Here is a 21,363-nt window from a genome sequence, read left to right on the forward strand (position 1 = left end):
GGCTGAAGAGTTTAAACTGGATACACAGACAAATGGGTGTTTTAGCAGCAGTCTATAGCCATGTTTTTGTACATATTAGCATATTGCAGAGCATCTAAATAGAGATGTATTAATTAGCAAACTTGCCACTGCCAGTTATTCTTCGTATTTACAACTTATCTTCAAGCCAAGTTAGAAGAGGGGTTTTCAAAGGAGGAAGCACAAATTGGCGCATAAACTTTCTACTTTTGGTGACTTATTGTCCATAGCAGGTTTTCCAAATCTTTATTTCCCCATAAAGCCCCGGTGCATTTCCCCACACTCTCATATCCACATATCCTTATCTTTTTGTCTTTTGTCACACAGAAAATGTCCTTTCATCCTTCCTTAGGAGAAGAGGGGTCTCCTCATTTTTAAAACTACTTTTCTAGTCTGATACCTCATCCCTTAGAACCTAAAATAAACAAACAAGTAAACAAAACTGAATTTTAGGCCTGCCTCTGTTTTTTAAGTCCCATGACATGTAGCAATATTTTAGATTCATTGAGCTTGAATTTCCTTATTTGTAAAATGGCCATCAACCAACCAATTACAGAGTCTTTTTTAAGGTTAAGGTGGTAAATACGATGAAAGAGGTTGTTGATGTGGGAGGAGTGGGGGAGGGGTATATGGGAACCTCATATTTTTTAATGTAATATTTTTGTGATCTATGTACCTTATGAAAAAGACAATTTAATAAAAATAAATAAATAAACATTTAAAATTTAAGAAAAGGTTAAGTTGGGTTTCGCACGTGGAAGGAACTGCAATTATTCTATCTCCTAATCCTCAGGGTAGTATCTTTCCTTTCTTCAATTTATTTATCTTTCAGTTTTCCACTGATTTATCACTTCTCTGTTTTGAAAAACCGCAAACATATTTTTAGTTCTCTGTTCCTCTCTCTCTCTCACTCTCTCTCTATGTGTGTGTGTGTGTATATATATATACAGATATATACATACACACACACAGACTTCTAGAATGAATGTCCTAACTAGCCAGTGTTCACTTACATATTATTTTTCACATCTACTATTCCACCCAAACTAAATCTTCTACAGACCTCAGCAAAAGGCAGGCTACAAAAGAGGTGCTTGTTGAATTAATGAATGAGTAAAGGTGTGTATTTATAAGTTCATTTTTATAAACACTTCAGTAAACTATACCTTGATTACAAAATCAATAAGCTAAGCCACACATTTGGTTTATACAAATGAAAACACAAAATGGCTTATTATATCAATATCAGTAAATTTAGATGTCAGCAATGGCAGAACAAAGATCATCGCTATAATGGCCCAGCATTTTACACTTTACTAGTTACATTGATTTGGTTCAGAATATAGTTTAGTGCTGGAGCTAGAAGTAACTTAAGGACATAGCTGAAAAGAGATGGCAGGGAAAGGAAAGTGGTTGTCATTCAACCTCTCACCATGTAATTTCCATTTTTATTTATTATTATTATTCATCAAAATAGACTGAACTTATTTCATTTATACTCTTCGTTTTAATTGGTACATTGCTCATTTTTTTAAAAAATTTATTCTTTTAGAATTTATTACAATAACTCATTCTGGTTATCGGTAGAACATAGGGTTGATTAGTAGCCAGAGAAAATCATCTAGTGAATGTGATCTTTGACAGTAAGAGCTAGGTGCTGTGCAGAGCACTAGGTGGATTATTTCAATTAGTCCTTCAACTCGTTGGGGTGTTAAGATATAAAGGAGGTAACACATTTGGGGGTTCAAGGAGAGAACTGTGGCTGGAGCAGAGTGAACAAGGAAATGGAGGAAAAGAGGTAGGAGGGGTTCTCATTGTCCAGATAATGTAAGCCAGAGCCACGTTTGAATTTTATTCTTACTAACTTGGAAAGCCATTGAAAAATTGTACATAGGCATCGACATGAATGGACTGATATTTTCAAAGATGATTCTGAGTGTGTTGCAGCAAACAGATTTTTACGAACAAGTATTCAAGTGAAAAAGTAGTTAATTGGCTATTGCAGGTGACTAGAACAGAGATAATGATTGCCCCAATAGTAGACATATTTATTTAGGATAGGTTTTGGAAATGGAACCCATAGGATGTGATGATAGATTGAATATATGGGGGATAAAAAGAAAGAAATAAAGGGAAAAAAATTCAGAATCAACCTTAGATAGATCTTCGTATCTAGCAGATGGATTTTTAATTCAGTTCTATTTTATAAGCAAATTCTTTACATGTAGTCGTTAAATCCCTCATTAAATCAAATGGGGGTAAAAGCACTTCAGCCAAATGACGGATCAAAGAAAAATCTTGTATTGACAGCTCTGGACACTTAAATCACCTGCATTTTTTTGTGAAGCAAATGTTTGTTCTTTGATAAGAGAGGAAAATAAAAAGGGGAATACACTCCAACAGTTACTGTGGAGCAAGCAATGGCTACAGCTGGAAACGTCTGTTAGTCTCCTTTCTTGCCTTTACTAACTAGGAGATAAATTCAGGAAGAGAGAAACAAAACTAAGCAAGGCTGCCAGGCATGACTGAAGACTAGGGAAGGAAGAAAAACAGAAAAAGGTGTTCCAAAATGGAATGTAACCAGAAGAGAAACTGATGCCAGGAATGCATTCCACAAGGAAGGAACAATTTGAGACTATTTTCTTGTTCCACTAAATGTTCCCATCTCCAGTTCCTTCTCCTTTGCTGACTTATGTCCTTGAACTTGTTACATATTTATTTTTCTCCTTATTGGAGGCCATGGGACAAATCTCAAACACCCCCTAGAGAATGAAGCCTAAATCATAGTTTCTTCCAGCTCTAATACTCTGAACTTAGCAGAAATATGATTTCCTCTTTAAATTTACACATCATTTGGCAAATGAATATTCCATGCTTACCATGTATGAGGTGCTTTCGTGGGTGTGAGGGATATGGTGGTGAACTAAACAGAAATGCCTGCCCTCATACAGCTTGTTGTCCAGTGAATGTGAACTTTGACAGCAGCACCTGGGTGCTGTGCTGCGCACTGTAGATTATTTCATTTAATCCTTCGATTCTTTGGGATAAGAACTGATATTCATCCTTTACAGATGTAAGTCGCTTTCATAACTAAAGCTACTTACAAAAGTTATATAGCTTGTAACTGTAAATCAAGAATAGGTTCTAGAATACTCACCTCAAACAGCACTCTCTGTTCCCCCACAATTATTTGAGGATGCATGCAAAAATAAATCTTTTCTTTGTCTAAGCTTAGGGCATCTGGCTCTCCAGTTAGCACTTTTTAACTCTATGAAGTTACATCATAGCTTCTTTCTCTAAAGATATCTGAAATTTGGGATAAAAGACTAATTTCTTCTCTGAAGAGCCACTTTGATAGACCACTCTTACTTGCCAAGCAATTAGAAGAAAAAGTAGGAATTCTTATCCTAAATGAGCCAGGGGAGCATGCTTCAAGAGCATCATGGTTATTAAATAATTAGAGAAAGCTGAATGTTAAAAATGAATTAATACTGCACAGCAGCAGCGATTTTAAGGCAGTACTAGACACTGAGGGATATGAAAGCACATTATATTTTCATCTTACATTGTCAACCCATTATAATGGCTGAATGATGGATGAAACATGAGTCAATGGTAAATAATATTGCCATCATCAGTTAACATTTATCATTGTGTTTCAGGATATAAAAGTAAATTTTATTTGACTATATCAAAATCTAAAAAGTTCTTATACTCATTACACATAGACACAAGAATTTAAATTGATTTGTATGAATCATTAGGTTTGTGACATAATAAGTACTTTTTCTGCCACTATCAGAGCAGATATTGCTTCAGTTCCCAAGGTGTCTGCCTCCAGCATAATTTTCTTCCATTTATGCCACTGTCTCTGAAACAAGTATTTCCTTTCTGCACCCCTCTACTGAGGTGGACCCCTAAAGTTCAAGCTACTATCATACACACCCTCTTTCCAGCCAGTTTATCTTATCTCCATCAGCAGATAAAGTCCTATGCCCCTTCAAAGGATTGTCAGTGACACATATTTGGCCAACTGAAAACAGTACCAAGGTATTTGAAATTGCCCCCATCAAAATACCAAAGCACAAAAGTAAAAATAACAATTAGATCTTATTACACCACATAAAAGGCAACTCAACTACCCAAGTACTCATGTTTCAGGTAGGAAGGAGGAAGTAGGTTTATTCTAAGGAAGATAACAAATCATAACATTTTCTTTAAGAATTTATGTATATGCCAAAGAATCTCTTGAAAGGTACATATTTTTCCTACACATTATCTAACTAGCCACATCTTCTTTCTCCATACAGACCAGTCATCAGGTAAACAAAACCAGCAAAATTCAAACTGGTGTCTTTCTGGATAGAGTCTTAGTCTAGTTTATAGGCTTGGGCTCCAGGGATATTATCTCGGATGCCTCCAGAATGAAATGGAATTAGTAATTACACAGATCCTCTCCACTAGAATCATATTAAAAATAATTTAACATACTTGTTACATATATTTTAATCATATTATACCCTAAGTAACCAGCCAGTGATCTCAAAGGTCAGTATGTAATTAACAATGAATATACAAGGGGGAATACAGCTCAAGGCATTGGAATGCAATGTTGCCTCTACAATTCTCGCTTCCTCCCTTCCTTTCTTCCCTATACAGTTCATTTAAAGATATGAACTCTTAAATTTCTTTGTAAAAATAGTGACTAAGAAGTCTTAGAAAAGAAGCACTATAAATCCAGTGCCCTAAAAATAATGTGTTGTCTTCATGTGGGAAGATAATATAATCATTAAAATAACTTCATTGCTATTGCTTTAAATCTAGCATCATTTTCAGTATAGCAGCTCGGAGGTATATACGCTGTGCCACAGAATGGAGAGTCTCAATCAGTCATGTGTGTATTTAACTCATGACCTTTACCAGAGTTACAAAAGCAAATGCATCTTTTTCAACAACCCTGGTTGTCTGCTTCCATAGCAAACTGTATTTCTTCACAGATTTTCTCGGAATCAATGTTTGTACTTCCTGAACATGAAATGAGAAAATATCCCCTCTCTGTTTTCCATCCCAGAACCTACAATTAAAACTTATACCAACTAAGCAGGAAGATGATAGGATTGTTGTTTGGTGTTCAAAAATATTGGTCATCCATGTCCCCTTACGGGGTATAAAAAACCCTATTTTTGTAAGCAGAGAGCCAGAAATGATTTGGTACATAATATAGCCTAAAGGAGCCTCTGGCTCTTTCCAGGTCTGTGCTCATAGACCAGCCAGCAAATAATCCAGGAGCACAAACTGTCTACTACACAGATGCTGGTAGATAGATACAGCCTGATATCACTACCTTCTATGTAATTCTGTTCTGGTCATCAAAGGACATAATGCTAAGTGCTCTATTTCCCAACCAACATAACAAAAAGTTCAATCAACCCCTCAGTCTAAATGGAAGTAGTGATAATCTTTCCTTCCAAAGCTTAGTGAGAAAAAGACAGTCAAAAAACTACTATTTCCTGAGTGCGTTTTATGGCCAGGAATTCAAAGTACTCAGACATTGGTAATTTGATAGTCACCTAACATGCATCATACTCTCTGTCTGCTTGCAATTCTCCCCAATCCTCTCAACCTGTGCCCATAATAAGTTGTTTTCTAGCTTCCAAACATCTGACATTTTTTCCAAATTAAATATGCCTCCACATCTTAAATTTTGTAAAAGTTCTGTTTTTTCTGTTTAAAGAAATACTTATTGACAGTGCATTAATAAATTATTAAACAAACAAAAATCCAGATGTTAGGTAAGGAGTCATCATAAAACGTAGGATCTTAGGCAGGAACATTTTTTTTTAAAATCAAGAGAAAACATCCTAACCAGTTAGCAAATTATGTTATCATATAATTATTCCTTTCTTACTCTCCAGAGTACAAAGACTTACTAGCAGAGTAGCCACAGGAAACTCACACCTTTCCTGGCCTTCATCTCAATTAGTACCATATTTTGAACTAGTTCCTTAAGTCTTTCATAAGGATTATGAAAATGTACAATGGATATTATCATACTTTACAATATAAAGAAATGGAAGATTAATTATCTAATTCTGATTTCAATTTGAGTTTTTGGTTTTTGTTTTGGGTTTGTTTGTTTTGTTTTGTTTTGTATTTTGCCTTTTGCTTTTCTAGTATTTGGCAACTTTTTGCTCTATAATCCTGTTTTAGGCTGCCAGATTTCCTTGTGCGTCATTCCAATAGTCTTAGCTGTCATGAAGCACTATTAACCAAATTTTCCTATTACCACTACCCAAACACTTACTGAAGAGCTATCTTTCCCATCTATGACTCTTAATGTTTGCAGATGTAATATACTGACTGTGCTACCACGATTTCACTATATAACCCCCAAGTGCAGGTTTTGTAAGTGAGCAGAACGTGGCATCAAAGAGATCTTCCACTGAATTACTCAGCATTTTCATCTACCTTTTCCTTCTCTATCATCTCTGCAAACCTATCTCCATGGCTAAATTTTAAATTCACATACTTAATAAAATCTGTGGCCACTTATTCTGGGCCCTCACTCTCAATTTTATCTTATATGTGTATGTCTATATAACTTGCTCTTTTTTAATTAGAGTAGTTGTATGTTTACAGAAAATTCATGTATAAAATACAGAGTTCCCATATTAAATCATATCTTAAATCAATCTTTCTTGACTAGATCATTCTCCCCCATCCTTAAACATAGTCAAGCTTCCACATCTTTGGAAATGAAATTCTATTTTCCATTGGTTGCCATTAGCTCTTGCCTAAACTATTAAAATAGTTTCTAACTTGGTCTCTCTGTTTCCACTCTCAGCCCCTACATTAAAGTAAGTCTATAAATTCAATAATGACAGTTATCTTTTAAAAGTATGAATCAGATTATATCTCTGGTGCTTCATATCCTCCATGTAATCTTCCCCAATTTCCCAGGTCAGGTGCCCCTAATTTATGCTTTTATAACATCCATATATAAATCTATTATACTATGCTGCAATAATTATTTTAATTGTCTCTCTCCTCCATGGATTTCTTGAATTCCATTTAGAAGGTATTATCTACTTCTGTAGCCACAGTGCCTACCAATAGTAGGTGCTTAATAAACAATTTTTGAATAAATAAGTGAATGAATAAATGAATGTATGCATTCTGAAATTGTAGACTTCATATTTTTTTCTTTATCAAAATCTTATGGATGTTAAAGCTATCTGTTATTTATCCTGTCTTGGACTTTCTTGTCTCCACTTAGCTTTTTGTTTCTTTCATATTATACATCATAACAACAAATGATAGTCAATCTCTAAAGACAATCTCTAAAGAAATTTGGGCTTAAAAGCAGCACATCTTAACACATTTCTCAGGATTTGTTCATTATGTACCCTTAGTCAAGTCACTTACTTTCTTAGCTTCTGTACCTTGAAATATATTATACAGTTCATTGGACTCATCCAGGTCAACTAACAAGGAGGTGAGGATGGACAACTGCCATACTAAGGAACTGAGAGAGTCTACAAGTGCAGCAAGAGAGTCTCATCCATCAGTCATATGGGATTGAGGCCCCCTCTCAGTTAGTGGTGGAGTGAGTGTCACCATCCCAGAATCCTCAGGATTGGAGAATAAAATATGGAGGAGAGTGAATTTACTGGTATTCTATTACAGACTTATTGTGATTCTAGCAATGGAAGAAATTATATCATTAATGTGGAGACAGTGGCCACTGGAGGTACTGAAGTCAGGGAGAGGAAAAAAAAGGTGTAATATGGGGACATTTTCAGGACTTGGAATTGTCTTGAATGATAACAGATATGGGCCATTATATGTCCTGCCATAACCTACAGAATGAGTGGTAGAGAGAATAAACTATAATGTAAACTATAATCCATGCTTAATGGCAATACTCCAAATGTGTACATCAATTGCAGTGAATGTACCACACTAATGAAAGATGTTGTTAATGTGGGGAAGGGTGGGAGGTATGGGGAGTGGGGCATATGGGACTCCCTTATATTTTTTTGCATGTTAACATTTTGTGTAATCAAGTATCTTTTAAAAATATAAAAAACATATTAAAATTATATATATATATTTATAGATTTGTTGTAAGAGTCAAAAGAATATTTTAAAAATACTGTGAAAAACTGTCAGGTTCTACAAAAACCATGTGTAATATTTACATATGATTTAGGTACCAGACACTCTTCTGAGTATGAAATATATTAACTCACATAATCCTCATAATAGAATCATGAGACGGATTCTTTTAACACCTCATTTTACAGATTTTTTAATCGACACACAGATGTTATATAAGGTTTCTAGAAAACTGCAAATAAATGACAAAGTCAGAGTTTGAACCTAGGACTTCTGCTCTAGACTGAGTTCTCAACTTATTTTCTACCAATATAAGGTGACAGCTTCATCTCTACCATCACCTCATAATGAATATTTGACATCTTTATATCTTTCTTGCCTCTTCAGTGTTGCATCTCACTAAAAGCCCCCCATCCTTTTTCAACTTTAGTATAAAGTTAACTTGGTGATAGTGAGATGAAATAATGTAAAAAAAAATAATGCAGTAATCCCAAACAAAACCCAAAATAATTTTAAAAATGCAATAGAGAGGAAAGTGCACCCTAGAGGCATCAGGACATGGCCATAAACTACTCCTGGTCTAGTAGGCATAGCATCACTGAAAAATATTGTAAGGGCTAGGCAGACTGAGGACCGTATGCTTAAACCCCTTCTCTATGCACTTTCTTATTCTTCTGTGTCCTGTCCCCCACACAGCAAGTCTCCCCGGCTCTCTCCTAGTTGCAGTTCACAGAAACTCGGGGGCCAAAGGTGAGGGTGGGGCTGGGGCCAGCCCAGCCTGGATAAGCAGCCAGCCAGAAGCACCAGCAAGCCCTGGTGGTGTACCCCCACTGACCTGTAGGTGCTGTTTCAGAGGTATGCCGTGAAAAAACATATCAAGCAGAAGTCCATCCAATGAAGGGGCAAAAATATCTCAAAATTTGAAAATAGTCACTGATAGTGCTTTGATATGCCAGTGATGAATTCAGAACAACATTGAGCATGTTGGTTTCACAGATGCAAGAATACAGCATTTGTAAAAAGGTAAGAATGAGGAAGAATTTTATTTAGGCAACAATTCAGGCTGTTGAAAAATCTGCTTCCACTCAGTGTTTTTCTTGAATAAATGGGAAATGTTTCAATATGTTTGTGTTTTTTTATTTATATTTATTTTTATGCTCCACCCCACACCCCATGGCTCCCTCATCTGTCTGCTCATTGCCTGCTTGCTGTGCTGCTTGCTGTGCCTGCCTGTCTTCTCTAGAAGGTACCAGGAACTGAACCAGGACCTCTCATGTGGGAGACAGGCACCCAACTCCTTGAGCCACCTCTGCTCCCTTCAATATTCATTTTTATTCATTACTTTTAGCACCTCATAAACTCAAGGATACAGCAGCCAAGACTTCAAATAAGGAATTTTTCACAATCTTTTGGATTTAACTAGTAATATCTTATTGTAGATGCAATATTGTAAACTAAAGACTAATCAAGTAATTTAATAGAATTTAGTCAATGCAACAGTATGCTTAAAGATTTGAATCAAGAAATTAGAAATAACAGCTGTAGGAAGGGGAAGAGTGTAGTAAACCACACGTACCCCAAAACCATACCCTGTGATTTTTCCTAGAAAACTTTTTGCTGATGTCAGTAAGAGTGGTAGCTGAGGTCTCACGGCCAGTTGCAGGGTCTGCATGAAGAAGCACAATTAAAATTGCTCATTGGATGTATTGTATTGTACTTGCTCAGTGGTGTGTGGCTATAAGCAGATCTTCAAAGCTATAGGATGAAAGGGAAGAAGAGATGCAAAAGTAGAGACATCATTAGTTCAATTTTAAGATAGAACAGAATTCAATTTGAACAATTTTCTCTTTTCTTAGCTATAATTTCTCAATGCAAAACAAAAAAGGATAAAGCGAAATATATTAAAAGACAAGTCATTGGAGCTTCTTAGTAGCAAATATTATCTCCCAATAAGTATTTTAATAAATGGCTAATAATGTTGATTTTAAATAAATCTTAGTTTTTAGATTTGAGGAAAGAAATTGGCAAGAATGTATTTCATCCATGAAACCCAAGCATTTGGAAGAAAAAAATGAAATTGTCCAATGTTTACCTTCCTTAATAAAAATCTTTAAAATCTGTTCTCTTTCCTACACTTTACTTCTAAGGATATGTTTACTCTCTTCAATGAAAAGTAAATGAATTATTCCAAATAAATTTTATTTTTCATCAGTTTGCATAAGGAACAGCTAAAGTTTCCTCTCCAGTGTTATATGAGTGAAAAATTTGTTTATGGTCGTAACAAAGGTGGACAAATATCTATAAAGCAAGCTTTTAAAAATTCCCATTGAAAAGGCACAACAAAAGCTAAAATGCTGCCAAAGCCTTGTTACAGTGAACAAAATCCTAAATGCTTGAGGCAAATGAAAAAGACTTTACAAAGAGGTGCCATTAATCATCCCAATAAAATAGTATTCTAAATAAAGAATAAGGCACAGCTATATTATTATTATGGATTTTTCCTTATATCCAGGATTCAAATCAACATCGACAACTGAACATGATCAGTATTAGTTTGAGTTTTGTCACAGTTAACAAGCCAAATTGACACAGATCAAAACACTTTTTTCATGTCGGGAATAGAGCTTGGTTGTCAAAAAAGCATAGTGATGAGTGACCGTGGGGAGACATCCCAGCAATAATCAATCGCCAATCAGTCATGGAAAGTGCTTATTCTGCTCTTACAGGAGCCTCTTCATTACTTGCTGTGCACCGATCTCAGGAGAGGTTCCTTTCCATGAATAAAGCAGGAGTTTCAACACCAAGAGGAATGGAGAGAAAAACAATTAAGATTGAGTTTAAAACCATTTTTGTTTTCTAATTGTTCTTATTATTTTCTGTTTAAAAAATAAAATAACTTTTTATAAACTGGCAACAGAAATAATTAAAATTGTGTTAAAATTTGCATCCTTCAAAACTGGTAATTCAGCATTTCCTTAAATAAATGGTACGTCAGAGATCTAAATCTGAACTGTGGGAGAGGATTAATTGTAGTGAATATGTTCTTTTTCAATATAAATATACAAATATTTCTCTGTGTGCATGTATGTTGGAGTGAAGATACACACTTGCAATAGAATATTAACATAATGATACTTTCAGGTAAATGTTACATACTTAAAGTCAATGTGTACGATTCATAAATGTAAATATAAAAGTAGAACACTCAAGTGGTTTGAATTTACAGATAATTTTTTAAAATTATTTTAATTCTGTCCTCTGGGGATCTTTACATAATAACATTGAATCCCATCAGAAGGAAAAAAAAAAAGTTATTTCTTCTCTTCTGCCATTTATTTTTTGAAGCAGATACATTCCCTTTTCCTTAAGTGAGTCCACAACCACTTTGGCACTTACTCTGCACCACTAAAACCATAACTGAATGTTTACGGTAGGAAAGCTGGTAAGGGAAATGATTTTGAATTTATTTTCATAAGTGGAAAACAGGTTTGCCAAAATAGTTTGACTTTATGAAAGGAGAGAACAGCTGTATTTGGTTTATAATAAATCTTTCACAAATCAGTAAAAGCAAATAGACAGCACAACTGCAGCCCATAAAAGTGGAAAATGTTAAACAACAGGCAGTGAAGTTGTTAAACTTTCCCACAGACATTGCAGGTTAAAAATAAGCATCTAGAAAAATCCACATGTGCAACTCGCATGAAAAAGTGGACCAAATCACATCAGAAGAGGAAAAGGAATTATTGCTGATTAGAGGGAAAATCCTGTTAAGGTGAATTTTCTGGGCATCGAGATGATGGTGTCCACGGCAGCTTCCTCCTCCTATTACCGAATGTTGGTGTAGAATAATTACTTGCTTGCCAAAAATGACAGGACATTGACCCTGCAGACTTATTGAATTCTCATTGCTTGCCTCCAGGCCATGTCGGGGGTTATTCAATTTTGCCTGAGGAGGACAATCTATTATGAGAGATGAGTCAAGAAGGCATCCTCCCTGATTGCCCACCAAAACCATTATCGCAGCAAAGAGAGGGCATAGGCAGGGAGTGGACAGACAAGACAACACTGATCTCGATTACCCAGGGACAAGATACAATTTACATTACTTGAAGCCACAGGACAGAGGGCAATCAGCCCTGGGAATAGGGTGGCAGCCCTGGAGTGAACAGGTATTAACAGGGGAGTATCATCTCAGCTACTTGCTTATGCTAGACTAGACCTTTAGCCTTACAAGGTAGTAACTGATTGGCCTGATCTGTAATTATGCAAATAATTTTACATTATAAAACAGAATTGTTCTCAAAAAGTGGAAGCAAAATATCCAGGATCCTAAACTATGAAAATCTGGGTTATATATGACTTCACCGCACCTGTCTTAGATTTTCTATTCCAAGGCTCTTTCTCAGCAATATCAGGTATTTTGACCCAGGGAATATATTGCAATGAAAATTGCCCACCAGCACAGAAAACAGCTTTAGGCCTACAACTGTCCACACCTTTTTTGTATATTTGTTTAATTATAGATAATTAATCAACGTATCTTTTAAGCCTTAGGCTCCAAGGTGCAAAGGACCGGGAGTGATGTTGTAAAATTATGATCTGAGACTGCTCAATAAGCCAATTTTATGGCACTAATGGTAACATAAGGAAATCAAGTAATGTTTTTCTTTAGACTTTATTGTTAACTAAACCTTACTAGATCTCAATATCTTGTTAAACTATTCTACTAAATTGAAATATCATATATTATTTTTATTTGTCAATGAGAAATGCATTATTACATGTTTTTAAAAATTATTTAATTGAGGAAAAATGCTTACATTTTTCTATGAATTAGAAGGGTCAAGAGACTATGGTAGGGGTGAATATATGTTCAATTTAACATATTGGGGTTATGTTATGCTCAGAAATAGGGTAACTAGTAGATTTTTGCAATCTTGGGAATTCCTGTCAGTATGAAGTACAACTCCAATAGAAACAGCGGTTCACATTTTTAAAATAATTATAAAGAAATATATGGGAAACTGCCGAAAATTTTAAAAATAACCCATGTTATTTCAGAATTCTCCTGCTGTGCTATTAGTTTATCTGCAGAAGCTGAAATGCAAATAACCTCTTATTCCCCCATGAACACTGATTAATTAGGACATGAAACCAGGGTGATTTGTGAAAGAGCCTTGCAAAACAAAAAGCTTTGTGTGATTTTATGCTTGAAGCCTATCCTGGATCAAGCTAGGAACCAGAGAAAATTAAACAACTGATATGAAAATTAGAATATGCATTATAAAATGCTCAAAAATAACTGTTGCCTTGTCTTTTCCATTTAGAATTTATTAAATAAGCAATGTGCTTTGTTTGGCCTTTATCCCAACATGTACACAGATTGATATGTCCTCACTCCTATGTGTAGGTCACATGTTAGTGTAGTCTATCCTATCAAAAGAAAGAAAGAGACCTACTACTGAGTTTGGCACATAGTAAGTACTAAAACAACATTTTGATTGATTAGCTGATTATATAAAATAAATTTTTGACAAATATTCTCATAGCCATGAAGATCACAGGATATTAAAATGTGTGCTTTAGATCTATTTTGACCTATTTTGGCTTGCACTTTACAGTTAAGGAGATGAAGCCCCTAGTTTTACGCTTGAAGGTTATGTATAGGTTAGGGCTTTAAGCAAGTCCTTTGAGTTAGACTCTCTGGGTTGTAATCATCCTGTGTAACTTTGGACAATTTATTTAACTTCTCTGTGCTTTGGTTTCCTCATATATAGAAAAGAGATCATGATCGTACTTATAGGATTGTAGTAAGGATTAAATTGGGTAATACATAAATGAGACATAAGAGTACCGGATAATACGTATAAGAGACATTTATAAGAGTACCTGGTACAAGCTATGATTTTATTGTTAATATGTATAGCCCTATGTCATTTAACTGGATAGTGGCATGGATTTAAAACCAGGTTTGATGGTTTGAAGCTGGATGGACCCCAGAAAATCATGTCCTTAGAGTTAATCCATTCCTGTGGGTATGAACCTACTCTAGGTGGGACCATTTGATTAAGTTACTTCATTGGGTCATGGTCCAGGATGTGTCTTAATCCACTCACTGGTGTTCTTTAGAAACAGGATGAAGATGGAGAGAAAAGCCACAGAAGCAGAGAGAAAGCCGTAAAGCCAGAAGCTATAAGCAAAGAAACCCGGAACAGAAGGGAGAGACAAGCAGACACTGCCATATGCCTTGCCATGTGACAGAGGAGTCCAGGATCACTGGCAACTGGTATTGGGGAGAGAGAATCTTCTGAGGATGCCTTGATTCAGACAGTTAACTGCCTGAGAGCTGTAAACTTTTAAGTTAATGAATTCCCATTGTAAAAGTCGGCCCATTTCTGGCATATTGCATTTTGGCCTAACGGACAAAAAGACCAGGCTATTCATTTTATTAAAACATGTTAATCATTCTTCTCTGTATTTATGTGTTTTAATTATATCAATTTTATACATCCACTTTAGAAAAACTAGAAATTTTGAATCAACAAATTATGTAGATGCCTTTGAACCAACAAAACATCCATAATCCCAACACCAAGAAAGAAGCAGATTTAACATTTTGGCCTGACGATGCCTTGATTCAGACAATTAACTGCCTGAGAGCTGCAAAATAAATAAATAAATAAATAAATTTAATGAAAAATGTGGAAAAATAAGAAAAAATTATAAAATATTGATTAGATAAAGATGATTTAAATAAATGGAGAAATATACCATTTCATGATTTCAAAGATACAATATTGTTTATATGTTGCTTCTCCAAAATGTATTTAGATTTATTGATTTAGATTCAATAAAACCAAAATAAAAATCTCAGCAGGCATATTTGTGAAAATAGATGAGCTGATCCTAAAATTTATTTGGAAATTCAAATGCTTTAGAATAGAAAAGACAATATGGAAGAAAAAACAACAAAATTTAAAGAATACTATAGACCTATGGTAATGATGGTAATGTGATACTGACATAAAGATAAACAAATAGACCAAGGAAAGAGAACAAAGAAACATAAAATAGACCCACAAATATGAGTTCATTTGATTTGTGGCAAAGGCACCAATACCATTTAAAGAAAAAGGATGTGATTTTTTTTTTTTTTTTTTTTTTTTTTTTTTTTTTAAAGATTTATTTATTTATTTAATTCCCCCCCTCCCCTGGTTGTCTGTTCTTGGTGTCTGTTTGCTGCGTCTTGTTTCTTTGTCCGCTTCTGTTGTCGTCAGCGGCACGGGAAGTGTGGGCGGCGCCATTCCTGGGCAGGCTGCTCTTTCTTTTCACGCTGGGCGGCTTTCCTCACGGGCGCACTCCTTGCGTGTGGGGCTCCCCCACGCGGGGGACACCCTTGCGTGGCACGGCACTCCTTGCGTGCATCAGCACTGCGCATGGCCAGCTCCACACGGGTCAAGGAGGTCCGGGGTTTGAACCGCGGACCTCCCATATGGTAGACGGACGCCCTAACCACTGGGCCAAAGAAGGATGTGATTTTATTTGTGATTTTATTTTTCAATAAGTTAAGCTAAAATAATAGGGCTCCATAAGGGAAAAAAAACCCCACAAAATCTGATCTCCATTCTTCATGCAAAAAATTAATTGGAAGTACATGATTGACATAAATGTGAAAAAAAAATTCTTCCAAAAGAAAACATAAGAAAATATTTCCATGATGTTGGGAGTAGGCAAAGTTGTTTTAAATATGGCATATATAGGACTATCCATAAAAGAAAATGAGATATGAATTTCACTAGGTTATAACTTTAAAAATTTCTTCCTAATTTAGTACATAAAAATGATATTTTCTTTATACTTCTATTTGCATTTCTTTGAATATTATTCCAGTTAAGCTTTTAAAATTTGCTATTTATTTATAATTTTTCTTTTATGAAATTCTTCATATTTGTTTATTTTTGTTTTCTTTATTAGAGAAGTTGTGGGTTTACAAAACAAACATGCATAAAATACAGGATTCCCACACATCCCACTATTATTAACATCTTGCATTGATGTGGAACGTTTGTTATAACTGATGAAAGCACATTTTTATCAGTGCACTATCAATTTTTGTCCATGGCTTAACTTAGGATTCACTGGGTAGTGCAGTTTCATTCTATGACCATATATATAACCTAACATTTCCCCTTTCATCCACATTCAGACATATATTTCAGTGCTGTTAATTACATTTAGAATGTTGTGCTAACATAACCATCATCCATTACCAAAACATTTTGATCATTCCAAATAGGAACTTGTACATTTTAAAACTTAACTCCCTGTTCCCTATCATGATCATCCGTCTTGTGACATATATTCCAGATTCTGTTTCTGAGTTGACCTATCCTAATTATTTCTTATCAGTGATACCATACAATATTTGTTCTCTACTGTCTGACTTAATTCACTCAACATGAAGTCTTCAAGGATCATCCAACTTGTCATGTGTATCAGGATTTCATTCCTTTTCACAGATGAATAATATTACATTGAATGTATATACCACATTTTTTCATTTTTATTTTTTTATTAAGTTGTCTTTTTTTTCAAGATACATAGATCACAAAAAATGTTACATTAAAAAATATAAGAGGTTCCCACATATCCCACCCCGCCTCCACTCCTCCCACATCAACCACCTCTTTCATTATTGTGGCCCATTCATTGCATTTGGTGAATACATTTTGGAGCTCTGCTGCACCACATGGATTATAGTTTACATTATAGTTTACACTATCTGCCAGTACATTCAGTGGGTTATGGCAGGATATATAGTATTTTGTTTATTTCTTCATTAGTTGATGAACACTTGGGTTGTTTCCATCTTTTGGTGATTGTGAGTAAAGCAACTATCAACATCAAATATCTATCTGAGTCCCTGCTATCAATTCTTTTGAGTGTATACCTAGAAATGGGATGGATAGGTCTTATGTAATTCTATACTTAACTATCTGCAGAACCACCAAACTGTCTTCCACAGCAGCTGCACTAATTTCCATTTCCACTAACAATGAATGAGTTTTAAAATCTATTTCTCTGCATCCTCTCCAGTGCTTGGAATTCTCTTTTAAAATAAATAGTCATTCTACTAGGTGTGAAATGGTATCTCATTGTGTTTTTTTAATTTGCATTTCCCTCAGGAGTAATGATGTTGAGCATCTTTTCATGTGCCTTTTGATCATTTGTATATCTTCTTTGAAGAGATGTATATTCAAGTCTTTTGCCCATTTGCTAATTGGGTTTGCTGATATTTCTATTGAGTTTTTCACCTAATTAATTTGATAAAAATGCTCTAAGGGTAATAATATTATGTGCATCATAATTAATTCACAGTTCATGGTATTTTTATCTCTGTAAAATTAATAGTTAAATTTTATTTAAGCAAATTTATTAATGTTTTTCCTTTATGTCTAATTCCATGAGTGTCAGGTTTAGGTGTTCTTTTTTCAGGAAGAAAGAATATTTTATTGTTTCATTTTCTGCATCAAAATTTTAATCCAACTAATATAAATTTTGGTACTTTGTTTAATTATGACTATAACTCTACATTTGTAAACAATGGTTAACCTAATGCCTCAATTTCATTTAAAAAATGGTTAGTTAACTTTCCAATCTTAAGAGGCCATCTTCAACATCATCATCATCCATAATACATTTATGTATCCATTCTTTGACCTTCTGTTTTGTTCCATTGACTTATGTGTTTCTACCTATAACAATACCATTCCATAAAATACTCCTCATTGTTTAAAGGGGACAGAAGTTGTTTCTAGCATTGGCTAGAACTTAAAGAGCAATGTCAATAAAATTGATGATAAGGGAAATCCTTGCTTAACCCACACAAGAAATAAAGAGGATTAAGAATCCAAAGTCATGTATCCTCTAGCACAAATTTGGGATAGAAATGTACCCCAAAGAGGCATTAGTTCCCATGTTAGCAATAGTTGAAAAGTATGAAGATTTCCTGTGACCTTTCACAGGCCTGGTTTATCAAAGTAAGGTAAGCAAAATATTATAAGTTGTTAGTGCTTTGTTACACAAACAAAAGAAAATCATTACTAAGTTGTGATTTTGCATATGATAGGGCCTGTTGTGATTCATAGAGCAATACTGAATAGTAAGATGGACATTGTCTTCCTTTCCTAGGGCTCCATAATGCAATACCAAAAGTTGGATGGCTAATACAGTGGAAATTTGTCTCGCAGTTCTGGGGACTAGCAGTCCAAAATCTGTAGGGAAAACCTTTCTTGACTCTTCCTGGTTTCTAGAGATTTGCCAGCAATCCTTGGTCTTTCGTTTCTGCCTCAGTCATCACATGGCATTCTCCCCTCACTTCATATCTGTCCAATTTTCCTCTTCTTATAAGGAAGCCAGTCATATTGTATTAAGGTCCACTCTGATCCAGCTTGACCTCATCTTATCTAATAACATCTTCAAAGACCGTATTTCCAAATAAGGTTTCATTCACCGGATAGGGGTTAGGATTTGAACATGTCTTTTTGGTCGGGAAACACAATTCAACCCACAACAGATATACTACGGACAGATCTTTTCAGGTCGCAGAATGGACATAAGACATATTTAAGAACCAATGGCCGGGAACGCTGCATGAATCTATTGCTACTGCTTCTCAAAAAAAGCAGACAGGAATAAGAAAAATGTAATTAAAAGTACAGAAATTAAAGATACTTACATGCATATAATTAGAAATTTCAATTTTGATATTAAACTCATAAAGGGTATGGTAGGTTGAATTGTTTATTCCACTTTGGAAATGTTCTTGGTTTTGGTCCACAGTCTGGCAAGTGTGGACCCACTGTAAATAAAATTCTCTTTAAAATGTTACTCCAGTTAAGGTGTGACCCAAATGCATTAGGATGGTCTTTAATCTGGATTACTGGAGTCCTTTATGAGAAGAGTGAAGTCAGACAGTGAGAGAAGCCATGGGGAGCAACCAGGAGTTGGATGTTAACAGAACCTGAAAGAGAAATAAGAAGACACAGCCATGTATATCACCACATGATGGAAAACTAAGGAACCCCAAAGATATCCATCCAGCCAGATGTTACTGATACCAAAGAAGAAGCAAACCTTTTGGCCTCTGAAATCATGATCCAATAAATTTCTGTCGTTAAGGCAATCTACTGCATGGTATTTTTTAGTGCCGGGGAAACTAAAACAGGGGGTATGAGAAGAATAAAACAATTAACTTGAATTAATATTCTTGAATGCTAGAAAAGAGGAGTGCCCCTTTAGTCTTGAAATGGTTAATTGTGATACTAACGCAACTACATTACCTACTGGGAGGTAAACCTATAGTATTCAATATGTAATTACAGATGCTCAGTACCTATGGGTTATAGCAGTATTTAAAAACTTAAAGGGAAGAATACAGAATACATTTGTAATTTGGTGGGTGATTTGAAGCTATATGTACCCCAGAAACACATGTTCTCAAATATAATCCATTACTGTGGGTGTGGACCTATCGTAAGTAGGACATTTTGATGAGGTTACTTCAGTAAGGGTGTGACCCATATCATTCAGGATGGGTCCTAATCCTCTTACTTGAATCCCTTATAAACAGAATGGAGAGAGAGAGAAAGCTATGGAACAGGAAGCTGAAAGCAATGAAACATGAAAGAGAAAGGAGAGACCAGTATATGCTGCTGTTCTTTGCTAGGTGGCAGAGGAGTCAAGACTTGCTGGTGGCCAGGTTTCAGGAAGAAAACATCACTTTAATTATGTCCTGATTTGGACACTTTTCTCAGCCCCAAAACCAGAAGCTAATAATTCCGATTGTTAAGCTAACCTGTTTCATGATATTTGCTTTCAGCAGCCTAGCAAACTAAAACAGATCTTGGTACCAGAAAAGTTGAGTACTGCTATTGAAAATACCAAAAATGTGAAAATGGCTTTAAAATTAGGTAATGAATGGGTAAAGATTAGAAGAATTGTGAAGTGCTTAATAGAGAAGGTCTAAACTGCTTTGAAGAGACTGTTGATAGAAATATGGGTACTAAAGGGACTTCTGATAAGGCCTTAGGTGGACATGACAAATTTCATTGGAAATTGGAGAAAAGATAACCCTTGTTTTGAAATGACAAAATTGAGTTTTAATGTCAGATAAAAGGCAGAATTTCAAAGTGATGAGCTGAGGGTATGCCCAAACTAAGTATGAAAAGTGCAGTCTGGTTTCTCCTTGCAGCTTATAATAATAATAAAATGCAAGAGGAAAGGAATAGCTGAGACTTGAATTCCTGGGCACAAAGAAACCAGAAATTGATGGTCTGGAAAATTCTGAGCTTGCAAAAAGCAATACCCCAGAGAATAGTGCTCCACATGAAGGTTTAACTGAACATGGAACCAGTCAGCCATTTCAGTGCCCGTCAGGTTGAAAACGTAGTTACCTAGAAAACATTTGTTGAAAGTTCTTTTATCTAATAGTTTGGACCATTGAGTACTACACATAAAACCATTAAGTTTTTTATGAGATCTGTATGAACAGAACCACTGCTAGCCTGGACTAAAAAGGACAGAAAAGGGACAATCTGAAGGAAAAACGACTTCAAAGACAGAACTGAAGACATATTATTGCTCTGAAGACAGAGCAACCTCACCCATGTCTATGGGAAGGGTTAGTATGCCTTGGCACGTGGAGTGGGCAGGTCTTCTGCCCCACTGCTCAGGAAGAGTGTTATCAAAGCAGGTTTCTCAGATGCCTGGAGACTGCAGAGCATCTGGACGCCACCCTAATGTTTGACCAGGGTGGAGCTTAGAGTCTGTCTGCCATCCTGATGCTTGACAAGGGTGGAATATCCACCCCAATATTTGTGGAGAGCAGCACCCCAGTATTTAAGATAACATGGTCACTATACAAGCACTTGGAAAATGTGATGTTGCTACTCCATCAAGCACAGAGAATAAATCATTATTCTATAGATGCCTCTCAGACCTTAAAATCTAATGGAGTATGCCCTGCAGGGTCTCAGAATAGTTTGGGACCCATGATCCATTTTCCTTTTTATTTTTATTTATTTATTTATTTTTATTTGTCAGAATACATCCTGTTTTTTTTTTTATTGACTTTGTAATAATATTACATTAAAAATATATATGTGAGGTCCCATTCAACCCCATCCCCCCACCCCCCCTTTCCCCCCCCAAACAACACTCGTTCCC

The 21,363-nt window shown here is 35.4% G+C and overlaps 1 long non-coding RNA gene across 1 annotated transcript in view; it reads left to right on the forward strand.

The window, feature by feature from the left end:
- LOC131277894 (uncharacterized) overlaps nt 1-14,579 on the forward strand; it is a 39,735-nt gene extending 25,156 nt beyond the window's left edge. Inside the window, exon 3 of the long non-coding RNA XR_009184926.1 lies at nt 14,266-14,579. This is a non-coding gene — a long non-coding RNA (uncharacterized lncRNA). The remainder of the gene's footprint in view (nt 1-14,265) is intronic.
- The last annotated feature ends 6,784 nt before the right edge of the window (nt 14,580-21,363 follow it).

The sequence above is a fragment of the Dasypus novemcinctus genome, chromosome 1 (genome assembly GCF_030445035.2).
Source record: "Dasypus novemcinctus isolate mDasNov1 chromosome 1, mDasNov1.1.hap2, whole genome shotgun sequence".
Lineage (NCBI taxonomy): Eukaryota > Metazoa > Chordata > Mammalia > Cingulata > Dasypodidae > Dasypus > Dasypus novemcinctus.